We start from the raw sequence: 12717 nt of genomic DNA on the forward strand, positions 1-12717 counted from the left end.
GGTAAATGTACTAGGAAAAAAAGGAATCAACTCACTGCCCGAGACTGCTAAATACAGACAAATACCTAACTCTCCAAAACAATTAGAAAGATCAACAGAGCAATAATCTGTAATAATCTCTCTGTCCAGCTTTTAATTTGGGGTGGGGTGGGGGGACAGAGGGATAATGGGGCAGATCTGTGAAGTGAATGATTACCCCAAACCCTGCTATAGGTAGACAGTAGCTGTAAGAAACAGTTACCAAACATCCTTAAAAGAAAGCATTAATTCTGGTTAGTTTGGGTGAACAATGGATTGTCCAATATCTTCCTGAGGACACAAAATGCCAAGCAAAGACCACAGGGAGTGGAAAGAAGGACTTTAACAGCAAGTCAGCGCACAGTCCAAGGACTGAAGCTCAGTCCAGATTGAGCTTCATGCACAGGCTATGTGGGAATGTGTATGCCTGAAAGGGTATTGATCAATACTGTGAAATCACAATTAAAAAGGGATTCTAATTGGAATCCTCAAGTCCTGTTCACAAAAAAATCTCTCCCTCTCTCCCCAACCAGGAAGCACTGGCTCTGGAGAACCATGGTGGGGGAGACATACGGGAAACAGGCAACTCCTTCACCTCTTCCTCTTGCTTTGATGTGCACAATGGGAGACGCTAGACATAAGGACCATGAAACACCTCCTGCATTCAGTTTCACACTGAGTCTTTAGAACTTTCAGCAAACTTTTTCTGTAGAGCCAGACAGTAAGTATTTGGACTTGGCAGGCCATATGGCCTCTGTCACAACTATTTAACTTTGCTACTGTAGTATGAAGGCAGTCAGACAATGTGTAACAAATAGGTTACTGAAACATCTTTGTTTATGGACTCTGAAATGTGAATTTCACATAATTTTCATGTGACATAAACATTCTTTCAAGTTTTCCCCAACCACTTAAACTGTAAAAACCATTCTTAGCCTATGGCCCCTACAAAAACAGGAGATAGGCCAGATTTGGTTGCAGTTAGCCAAACCTCCCTTAGATATGGTGGTGGATATGTATTAATTCTTCAACTCAGCGGTCTGGCTCCTGGGCTTGGCTTTAAAGAGCCACAAACAAAGGAGAATTGTTTAATGGGCACAAACCAAGGCTGAAGCTATATATAAGGACAAATCATAATCTCTACAGAATAAGGAAAGAGAATCTATTGTAGTTTTTTCTTTCTTTCGTTTTTTAATCTAGGGACATTAGCACACCTATGTAAGGTCAACTATATGAAACTGAACACAGGCTTCTAGGCATAGTCCTGAGACAGCTGGAAATAAGAACGCTTGAGGTTCAAGCTTGGAAGATGGGACTACCAGACAGCTAACTGGCAACTAAAATATATAGAGCAGTACTGGAGATAACTCAAGTGAAGAATTCTCTGTCAGTGCTTAGAAAAAGGCCTGTCTTAAGACAGACACACAAAGCTTCAAGCCTCACACCATCCATTTCCAGTGTCTGTTCCATGAGCCAGGACTCAAAGAGCAGAGCTTTTCACTACAGGGTGTCAATGAAGAGAACCCCAGTGAGATACAAGATTCAGGAAGAGAAGTGGTCCACTGTCTTTGGGGGACTATTTTTTAAAAGCATAGGGAGGCATCAACCTTATGCCTCAGAATGAAAAGAACAGCAAATTTTGGGTCCTCTGGCCCACCTTCCTGTGCTCTATAATGCAATCATGCAAAAGTACAGCAGAGGAGCCCCAGAGGCCCATCTGCTGGAGGACAACTTGATCAAATCACCTCAGAGAAAGCAAGAGCAGGTGCTGGGCTGAGACTACCACTACTACTACACCACTGAACTTCAGTAATTAAAGCTGGGTGCCTGTGCCACAGTGCTAGGACAGATTTAGGCTGTGCTGAAGAGTCTATCCACGTAGGGAATGACACAAGAGATAAAAAAACAAATGCCAAGTATATTACAAGCCATACAAAGGATGAGTACACATGAAGGTGTGGCAGGCAAATCAAGGGAAAACTATGGAAGAAGCAAGTAAAAGAAAATAATACCTTCTGGTTAACCAAGAGCAACTTGTGAATGACTTGAGACTTTGGATAATGTGTATATAAAGTGAAGGAGGGGAATTAGGAACAGGATAACAGCAGACTATCCTAAGCACAAGGCCTAGCCTGAGTTACACAATCAGAACATAATATGAATATTGTTCCATTTATACGTAGCATCTTCATACTCGCCATCCCCTCTGAGGTAACTGCATCACCTTATTATCTATCACTTGCATTTCACCGAGGAGTAACAAGCTCAAAAGGTTATTAAAAAAAGTGCCCAGGCTACAGAGCCAAGTTGTCCACGGTTGGTTTGTCTGACATGAATCAAAGCAAAGGGGACCGGATGAGTCACACACACAGAATGGGGTGAGGGACTTCGCCCGGTAAGGCTACAGGGGACTGGGTGAAAGGTTCTGGAGAAATGAGGAACATGGGCCTGATTTTCTGTGTGATGGAAAGCTTTAAGAAGGGATGCAGAGGAGTCTGAGCCTAGAGCAGAGGAAGAGAGCTTTTGCAGAGAAGTAGGGGCTGCATGAGGGCAGGATAAGTAGATAAGAGTTGAGAACAGCACCCTACAGGCTTCCTGGGGATGGGTAAGAGAATGAGGAGGAGGGGTGAGTATGAAGCTGAGAAGGAGAAAGAATTCGGGTTTGGCACCTAACTGGCATGTGGAGTGTAGAGAATGGGGAAGGAATTTTGCTTTGGGAACAGGAGGTGTGGAATTGGCTGTCATTCCAGTGGAACACAGAGATGGGGTGAAGGGAAGATACAGAACTCTCAAAAGTTTCCAATGGGCAATAAGTAGCACACACACAGCCTTATTATTCTAAGAATCAGGGTCTGTCCTCTGTAACTCTCCCAGTTTCCTTCCTACCAAACACCTGTGAGGCCATTACTAAACACAATGCTTTTTTTCCCCCCCTCTCTGAGTCTCTACTAATGATTTTTTGATGGTATTCCAGGTGGTGAGACAGGGCAAGAGGAGATACTTTTGCTGTTGTTGGGGACAGGAGGCCTAGTATGAAGTCCAGACCTACAGAATCCCAACCTGGAGATGAAAGAACACTTTCAATGGACTTGCTGTGATGAATGGAAGCCATTCACTAGAACAGATAATACGGCCCGTGTTTATCAATGGGTGCAGATTCCCTCCTTCTACCCAGTTCAACCTGGACAAGAGGCCTTGAGCAAGTCAGGAAGAACATTTTGCCAGCCCGTCTCAGGTCTCTCTCTCCAGAAAACCAACAGCAGAACACTGAAGAATGCCTTTACAAAAAGGCCAGAAAGAGTACTGAGTAAGGGAGAAAGAAAGAAAGGAGGAAGAGCATAGACCAGGTGTGTGCTAAGTAATAAGACACGCAACTGTTCAGTCCTAACCAATGTCGTCCACAACAGTCTGACAGTTTTTATACTTTGATGTCTAGAGCAAGGTGTGGGTTGTCCAAACTCCTGGCTGACCAGTGAGCATCCCAGTCAGAAAGCCACCCAATACCATTCTCGACAGGGAAAGTGAAGATGAACGTGCCTGGAAGCTGAACAGTGCGATCTCACTTCTACTTCACGCCAACCCAGATGAGTGGTCTTGGACAAGTCATTTAGGATGCCCGGAGCCTCAGTTTCCTGAGATTATTATAAAGAGTGATGCTAAATATCTGCTGTACTCTCTCTGTATGATCAGGGAAACTGTTTATTTCTTATGGTGCCTTATTATGTCACTGGCTCTGCCTTATGAGAGGCAGGGCAAATATTCTCATTTTATAGACAGTAAACAGAAGCTCCGAAAAGTTAAGAGACTTCTTTACGGTCACAGAACTTGTAAGAGGAATGAGATCCAAGTCTTCCGATTCTAAATCCAATTCTCTTTCTACCACACTATTCTGTGCTCAAATGAAACAGTTCCTGTGAAAGGACTTAATATAACAGTCAGCATTTAAAAAAAAAATCTGAGATGTAAACTTTAATTCCAAACACCATGTTTTCTTCTTCACTATATCAACAATAAGGAAACTGCTCTGCTTCCTGCAATACATAATTTTATCAAATATACTTTCCAGCACCTTGCAGTGGGTTGGATGGTGGCCCCCAAACAGATAATGCACACGTTCTAATACCTGGAACCTGCAAATGTAACCATATTTGGAAAAAGCATCTTTGCAGATTTAAGTTAAGGACCTTAAGATCATCCTAGATTATTCTGGTGGGCCCTAAATCCAATGACAAGTGTTCTTATATGGGACACATGGAGGAAAAGACACAGAGGAGAAAGAAGGTAAAGATGGAGTAAAGAGAGATGTGGCCACAAGCCAAGGAATGCTACCAGACACCAGAAGCTGGAAGATGCAATGAAGAGACTCTCCCCTAGAGCCCCTGGAGGGAACATGACCTTGCTCTAGCAGCTCCCAGAATTGTGAGACCTACATTTCTGTTGTTGTAAGTTACCACGTTTATGAAAGGGGAAAACAAAGACTGAGTAGCTCACCCAATGTCATAAAGTGTATAAATAAGGGAGCCCAGCTCTGACCTGGGTACTCTGGCTTCAGATCTGGTGTTTGCAATACAGTGCACTCTGAGGATGAAGGTCTGGAGGAAGGGGGCCCATCTGTCTTCCAGCAGACTATGTGATACAAACCCTGCTGCCAATAAAGTGATGGGTCAGGTATTCAACCCACACCTAGCTCCAGAAACAATCTGGCCAAGAGGAATCACTGGCACATGGACACAAGGTGATAACTACCAAAACACACTGGGATAAGCCTTGCAGGCTCGGCTGTCAGGCCCATCAGTGCTGTTTCCAAAGCTACCTGCTCAGCGGCAGTGGCCCATTTACCTATTTCCCTATATCTTGATGGCAACAAGCTGGGATAGAATAGCTTTAGGGTTTTCCAAGGCTATTTGCCCAACAGCTGGAAAAAACCTTTCCTTTCTCTTGCTGTAAATCCTGAAGCTTTCTGTAAAACAAAGTTCTTCTATCCTCCTGTCACAAACAGAGCCATAAAGCCACTGGGGTATGGGTATTTAAGGTATGAGAGGACAATGGCTCCTTGGGAAAGGTGGCAGCAAAAAGGAAGAACTAGAAGAAAAACCATTTACTTCCACTGTGGGACTTCGCACAGACAAACATTTCTCAGGAAAGCAAGAAGCACCAAGAGTGAGGCAATGCCCCTGTGCCATCCAAAGGTGCTGGTGTGCCTATAGCAGTGGATTTAGAGGACAAGGAGGGGACAGAATGTTGCTCTGAGTTGGGGCCTGTCACTTCCCAGGCAAAGACAGTTGTCTCATGGAATCCTTCAGGTTGTTAGGAAGGCTGAAGTAAGGGCCCAGTTTCAAGATAAGGAAACAAAATCTTAGAGAGGCTATGGAATTTGTTTGAAAGTCACAAGGAACAAGAGACTGAGCTGTCTGACCCTGAGGCTCATTCTCCTTTCCTTTACACCACCCTGCCTTAAAAGGGTATTTCTTTCCGTGGGAAAGCCGATTTCTCTTTTTTTAAAAAATAAATTTATTTATTTTGTTTTTGACTGTGTTGGGTCTTCGTTGCTGTGCATGGGCTTCCTCTAGTTGTGGCGAGCGGGGGCTACTCTTTGTTTGGTGCTTGGGCTTCTCATTGTGGTGGTTTCTCTTGTTGCTGTGCACGGGCTCAGTAGTTGTGGCTCGCGGGCTCTAGAGCGCAGGCTCAGCAGTTGTGGTGCATGGGCTCAGTTGCTCCACGGCATGTGGGATCTTCCTGGACCAGGGCTCGAACCCGTGTCCCCTGCACTGGCAGGTGGATTCTTAACCACTGCGCCACCAGGGAAACCCAACCCCTGTCCTTTTGAAATCTAAATGTCCTTGGGTTTTCTGGTTTCTGATATAGGTCTCACCACTTTTTTTTTTTATTTTTGGCTGTGTTGGGTCTTTGTTGCTGCACGCAGGCTTCCTCTAGTTGCGGCAAGCGGGGGCTACTCTTCATTGCGGTGCGCGGGCTTCTCATTGGGGTGGCTTCTCTTGTTGAGGAGCACGGGCTCTAGGTGCGCGGGCTTCAACAGTTGTGGCACGTGGGCTCAGTAGTTGTGGCGCACGTGCTTAGTTGCTCCGTGGCATGTGGGATCTTCCTGGACCAGGGCTTGAACCCATGTCCCTTGCATTGGCAGGCAGATTCTTAACCACTGTACCACCAGGGAAGCCCCTCACCACTTTTAAATGGATGACAATGTCTGAAGGCATTTCCATTAACTCTTAATAAACATGAAGAAGTCTGACCTACAGATACCTAAAATGAAGCGGAGCAGGCCTTACCAAACAAAATAAAGGGTGTGTATATGTAGTTTCCATTAAAAAAAAATTCAGGTGTTTCCTTTTCCAGTAGAGAGGAAGGTGAGAGATAAGAGAGATGTGGCTTCAGAACAGCAGTATCAAAGCATATACTGGTGGGAGTCTGACCTACATACAAGCTTTTTTTTTTTTTTTTAAAACAGCAGGCATCTGAAGCCTGAAAAATGGAAAGGTTTGCTAAAATTAGGCTTTGCCTAGTGGAAAAATCCCTCACACTCTCAGGTTTATTAGATCTTATACTAAAGCGTTAACGGCCACCATGCCTAAAAGAATATTAAGGATTTTATTTTTATTCTTTGGGATGGGAGAGGCAGGTGGGTAAGGAACACAAAACTAGGAGAGGGAACCTATGAATTTCCAAGCTTAAGCATACTTCATTGCTGTTTCTAACCATCCATGACACACTCTCTGGCTGAGTATCCCAGAGAACAGAAATAACAATCGGGGCCAAGCGAGGGGGAAGCCCAGGCTCCTCGGAGATTGCTCCTCCCGCAGCAGCTTCCGGGGGGCACAGACACTCTTTGTTGAAGACTGTGCCCTCACTGTTCTCTCTGTAAGGATAACCTGCTACTCCGGAAAGTGGCACAGCAGCCTTGTTATCACATCATGCAAGCAGGACCAAAGGCACCGCAGATAATAAAGACTTGGCTGATGTGACGAGCTAGTCCTTTTCCCTCTTCAGTGTGGGGCTCCGAGTTGGGTGGAGAGGGGAGGCTGGGAAGTGATGAGTAGTTGTAATCCTTTCCTAAGTAGTATTTCCCACGGGGAGGGTTCTGTAAGTGGGTCTAACTTGGGGGCTTAAAAGTCAAGTGCCTAATGCCTTGCTTGAAATTTCCTTGAACAACCAATATTTTACTAACTGATGCAAAATATTCTAGTTTTATTATTAAAACGTCTAACATCCCTGAGTTCTCATCAAACCAGATCAATTCCTACTCTGATTTTTCTTAGGCACTTCTAAAAATTCTTATGTTATTAATGAGGAAACCATAAAGATATTTAAACCAACATGTTCTTTTCTCTCTGCTTTTCACACACAGAGACACATAACAAAGGCTTCCCCAATGCAGGTGGCTCACTCCAGATCCATGAGGCACTAATACTCAAGAGTGCCTCATTTACTATTTATTTTTAATGGAACTTTATTGGAGTATAATTGCTTCACAATACTGTGTTAGTTTCTGTTGTACAACAAAGCGAATCAGCCATATGCATACACGTGTCCCCATACCCCCTCCCTCTTGAGCCTCCCTCAACCACCGCTCTAGGTCATCGCAAAGCACCAAGCTGATCTCACTGTGCTACACTGTTGCTTCCCACCCGACAACTATTGTACATTCGGTAGTGTATATATGTCGATGCTACTCTCACTTCGCCCCAGCTTCGCCCTTCCACCCCACGTCATCAAGTCCATTCTCTTTATCTACCTCTTTATTCCTGCCCTGCAACTAGGTTCAAAAGCCCAAGGGGAGGGCAGAGCTTACACTGCACTTACATACTAGATTTTTAGGTAATCTTCCTGTAAATACACCTGGCCCTCTGTTCCTCCGTATCCATGGGATCTGCATCCATGGATATAGAGGGATGACTGAATTCACTGTACAGTGCCATTTTATATAAGAGACTTGAGAATCCATGGATACTCATGCATCCCCCATTGGGGCTGCTGGAACCAATCCCTGGTGGATACTGAGAGATGACTGTAGGTGCCAAGGCCCCTGGAGGGTACCCCCTGCAGTCAGAAGTGTCCTCCTTGCTCACAATCAAGAACATCTCAGGACACAGCAGCCACTACCCAGGCCACTCTCCTTGGTTCCCCATGTGCTGTCATGAATACACTGGTCCAGGGTGTGGGCAAGGGATACCATGCACGTGCTCAAGAACTGATGGCTGTCATGACTATTCACCTTGTGCCATTTAGAATGGCGGTCTTACAGGAAGAACCAGTAAGCCTTTAATTTAGGAACCACTTCATGAAATCACTGTTTTTCAATTTAAATGAAAAGACGACATGTAGTGCTGTGTATTTTATGAAGAGCAACAAAACCTAAGGGTGGTATAAGGATGGCTATGGCCACCTCCAGTTTCCATTTGCCAACTTTATACTATAGATTCTTCCTTTGACTATCTGTTTGGTGGAAACAAATCAACTTGGGACACTTTATCACAGATAAGAACAAAACCTACAAAAAGCTGGAGCTCCCAGGTGAGTTAGGAGTAGGACCAAATAATAAAAGCCAAGGAGGAGAGACAGCAGCATACAGATGGTACTCTCTATACAAAAATTCTAAGCATTTGAATGAATTAAAGGGGTGGAGGGGAGGACTGCAGAGGTACAAACTAAATGGAATATGTACAGGTGTCAGTTTATACTAGCCCTGCTGGTGCCTGGGACCATACGTGTTTGACAGTCTGGCAGATTCACAACAATGAGCCATATTTTAATGGGCTCTACCACTAACTGATGGCCAGTTAAGTGGAGAAAGATTACATGTGATTTATCTACAAAATTATTTAAATTCTAAGAAGTCAGAGAGCTGGACAAATTCACCACTCAGTAATATATTTGTCTTGACTTTCTTCTCACCACTTCCCCAACCTTGCTGGCTTTCAGAGGCTGATTTTTCTCCTTCCTTCACACACCATAAATTCCGACCAAACACCAAAACCTAGCAAACTGACCTGGATAATTACCCTCAGCTCCTAACATAAACGTTGTGGCCCGCTAACTTTTCTAGAACCTAGGAAATATTAGTTGGAAGGACCATGCTCCCATTTATTAACTTACACCTGTGGCAAATAAGAGACTAAAGCTCTTCTCCACCTAAAACACTACAGACTCCCTCACTTGCTTTGATATATAAGGCCTCTTTAGCCAATTTCTAGAATATGGTGTACGAGACTCAGCTGTTACAATACAATCAGCCTTTTCTGAACTGTCAATATTAAGAAAGCTTTTAATTATTGGGTTCAATTTATTTTTCTTCATTTTACTTTCCAACACACCTGATTTTTACATTCAAACTCCAAAACAATCTCACAAAAGGGGCAACTATGAAAAATGATTACCTTGAGCTGCTGGAATTCTCATACACTGCTAGAGAGAACGTAAACTGGCATTATCATTTTGGCAAAATTTTGGCAGCATCAACTAATGTGAATACATGGATATCCTAAGACCCACTCTAGGGACATAACAAATTCCACCACTTAGGGGCGCACATAACAGAAATGTATACCTATGTCTCCAAAAGACATGTGCACATGCATGTTCACAGCAGGAGTTACTATTCGTAATAACTAAAATGGAAATGAATCAAATGTCCATCAACAGGAGAATGGATTAATAAATCATGGTAGAGCCCCACAGTAGACACGTACAACAAGAAGAAAGAACAGCAAGAGCGAAAGACACGTACAGCAAGAGTGAAAGAAGGCAAACAAACAAAAATCAGTACGTGATTCCATCCAGATAACATTCAAAACCAGCCCAGGGACTTCCCTGGTGGTGCAGTGGTTAAGAATCTGCCTGCCAATGCAGGGGACACGGGTTCGATCCCTGGTCCAGGAAGATCCCACATGCTGAGGAGCAACTAAGCCCGTGCACCACAACTACTGAGCCTGCACTCTAGACCCTGCGTGCCACAACTACTGAAGCCCTCACGCCCTACAGCCCGCGCGCCACAACTACTGAGCCCACAAGCCACGACTACTGAAGCCCACGCACCTAGAGCGTGTGCTCTGCAACAAGGGAAGCCACTGCAATGAGAAGCCCGCGCACTGCAATGAAGAGTAGTTCCCACTTGCCGCAACTAGAGAAAGCCCACACGCAGCAACGAAGACCCAATGCAGCCCCCCGCCAGAAACCCCCCAAAAAACCCAGCCCAACTAGTCTATGATGTTAGACCTCGGGACAGTTGTTACCCAAGGGCAGGGAGGAGACTGAGATGGGTATGAGGGGGCTTCTGGGTACCGGTTACACAGGTATATTCTCTTTGTTAAAAATCATCAAGCAAAATATTTATGGCTTGTGTATTTTTCCATATGTACACTACATTTCAATAAAAAATGTTTAAGAAAAGAGGGACTTCTCTGGAGGTCCAGTGATTAAGACTCCACGCTTCCACTGCAGGGGCGCGGGTTCGATCCCTGGTTGGGGGGACTAAAATCCCACACACAGCATGGCGTGGCCAAAAAAAAAGGGAGGGAGGGAAGGAGGAAGGGAGGGAGGGAGGGAGGAAGGAAGAATAGTTTTTTAAAATAGATTTTAAAAAACACTCTCATCATACACACAATGATCATTTTCTTTAAAATTCACTTAAGAAAAGCCTATTTCTGTGAGAAAGTAAAAAGAGAAACATAACCTATTTTTATTCTAAAGGCTATTTTATGAGCCCTAGTTTTTTACCACTGTCTCCCTAAAAGAAGAGATGTATCTGAGTCTGCTCTAAACCCTCTTGGTTCTCCATCATGGAAGGTGGCATTGTGACATCATTTTGGAATAGAAGGAGCCCAGTATGAATCCTGGCTCCACCATGCAGCAAGGTGACATGGCCTTGGCATGCACCAGCTCTTCAACTGTAAAGGCAGGACAATGAGAAGTAAGCAAAAATACTGGGGGTGAAGGGCCTGCCATACAAACATCTGTTCTCACCAGGATGTAATTTAGAAAAAAAAGGGAGAAGGGTATCTTTTCTAAATGCAGATGGTGGAGCTCCTGAGAAGTTCTCTGTGAACAGTTACTGTGGATGATGATGCTTTAGCACCATTAAGAACCAAATACCAAGGAGCCACAGCGAACCCCCTCCTAAACATTTATCCCAAGAGTTTTAGGAATTAAAAATTTAAAATAACTGTTTCTGAAAAATCACTTTGTGATCATCACTCTGTCATGCATTCATAGCTTTTAACTTGGAAGAAAATTAGATCTCACAAGGAGGTTTTAAAATCCACTCAAGCAGACAGACAGGAAAACTGAGAAATAAAGTATCCTGTGTCATGAGCCTGGCAGACTTCTAAAACCATCTCCACAAATGTCATTTAGATCAAGTGGCAAGTGGGACGATGGTAGCAAATTCCACAACTGCAATTTAATAGTGTGTGTGAGTGTGTGTGTGTGTGCATGCATGCGTATGAAAATGAATGATTCCCAAAGTGAACCTAGCGCCATTTTTGGGTCAAGGCAATAAGAACTAATATCTAAACATGTTTGGGGTTGTAAATTAAAAATTCATGTTGGTAACACAAGTTGTCAGATCATAGTTTTTTCCGTCATGGCTTCCTCAGGCAAACATGTCTGGTTATTTCCATGAGATTTAGAAATTCTGTCATTTGAGGAAGTCAGGGCAACTGACATTAGTCATGTCGGGAATCTTCTCAGGGCTCCAAGGGTCTATTTTTTATTTTTTTAAATTTTTATTTATTTATTTATTTTTTGCATGGGCCTCTCACTGCTGTGGCCTCTCCCGCTGCGGAGCACAGGCTCCGGACGCGCAGGCTCAGCAGCCATGGCTCACGGGCCCAGCCACTCCGTGACATGTGGGATCCTCCCAGACCGGGGCACGAACCCACGTCCCCTGCATCGGCAGGCGGACTCTCAACCACTGCGCCACCAGGGAAGCCCGGGTCTTTCTATTTTTATTTCAGCTCACCTCTACACGCCTGGCCAGAGAACATGCATACCTCCCCAGAAAGCACAAATTTTGGCTCTGGCAAGCACTTGACACATGGTTATAAAGTACCTATAAAAATCTTACAGGGGGCTTCCCTGGTGGCGCAGTGGTTGAGAGTCCGCCTGCCGATGCAGGGGGACACACGTTCGTGCCTCGGTCCGGGAAGATCCCACACACCGCGGAGCAGCTGGGCCTGTGAGCCATGGCCGCTGAGCCTGTGCGTCTGGAGCCTGTGCTCCGCAACGGGAGAGGCCACAACAGTGAGAGGCCCGCGTACCGGGAAAAAAAAAAAAAAAAAAAAAATCTTACACGAAGACTGTTACTAAAGCAATACAATACACAGCACACAGCCATACATATTACCCTCTAGGAAGGGAAGGAATATTGCGGGGGGTGGGAGGAATGCTGAAATTAAAGGTATATTTTAGGTTTAATGATGTCAGTAGTTAAGTTTGAAAGAATCGTGAGCTTGACTTTCAAGGTTGTTAAAATGTGGTGAATAGTTGCCAACCTGAAGGGGAACCCGTGAGCTAAAAGATGGGACAATTTGAGCATGAAAATGGGTAAGATCCATAATAGATTGAAACACATAAAAATATAAATTCAGGGCTTCCCTGGTGGCACAGTGGTTGAGAGTCCGCCTGCTGATGCAGGGGACACGGGTTTGTGCCCCGGTCTGGGAAGATCCCACATGCCGCGGAGCA

General features: G+C 44.5%; 1 protein-coding gene across 4 annotated transcripts in view; it reads right to left on the reverse strand.

The window, feature by feature from the left end:
• SMARCC1 (SWI/SNF related, matrix associated, actin dependent regulator of chromatin subfamily c member 1) overlaps positions 1-12717 on the reverse strand; it is a 179948-nt gene that overhangs the window by 5179 nt on the left and 162052 nt on the right. The gene's annotated exons all lie outside the window — the stretch shown is intronic.

Source organism: Pseudorca crassidens, chromosome 10, assembly GCF_039906515.1.
Source record: "Pseudorca crassidens isolate mPseCra1 chromosome 10, mPseCra1.hap1, whole genome shotgun sequence".
NCBI lineage: Eukaryota > Metazoa > Chordata > Mammalia > Artiodactyla > Delphinidae > Pseudorca > Pseudorca crassidens.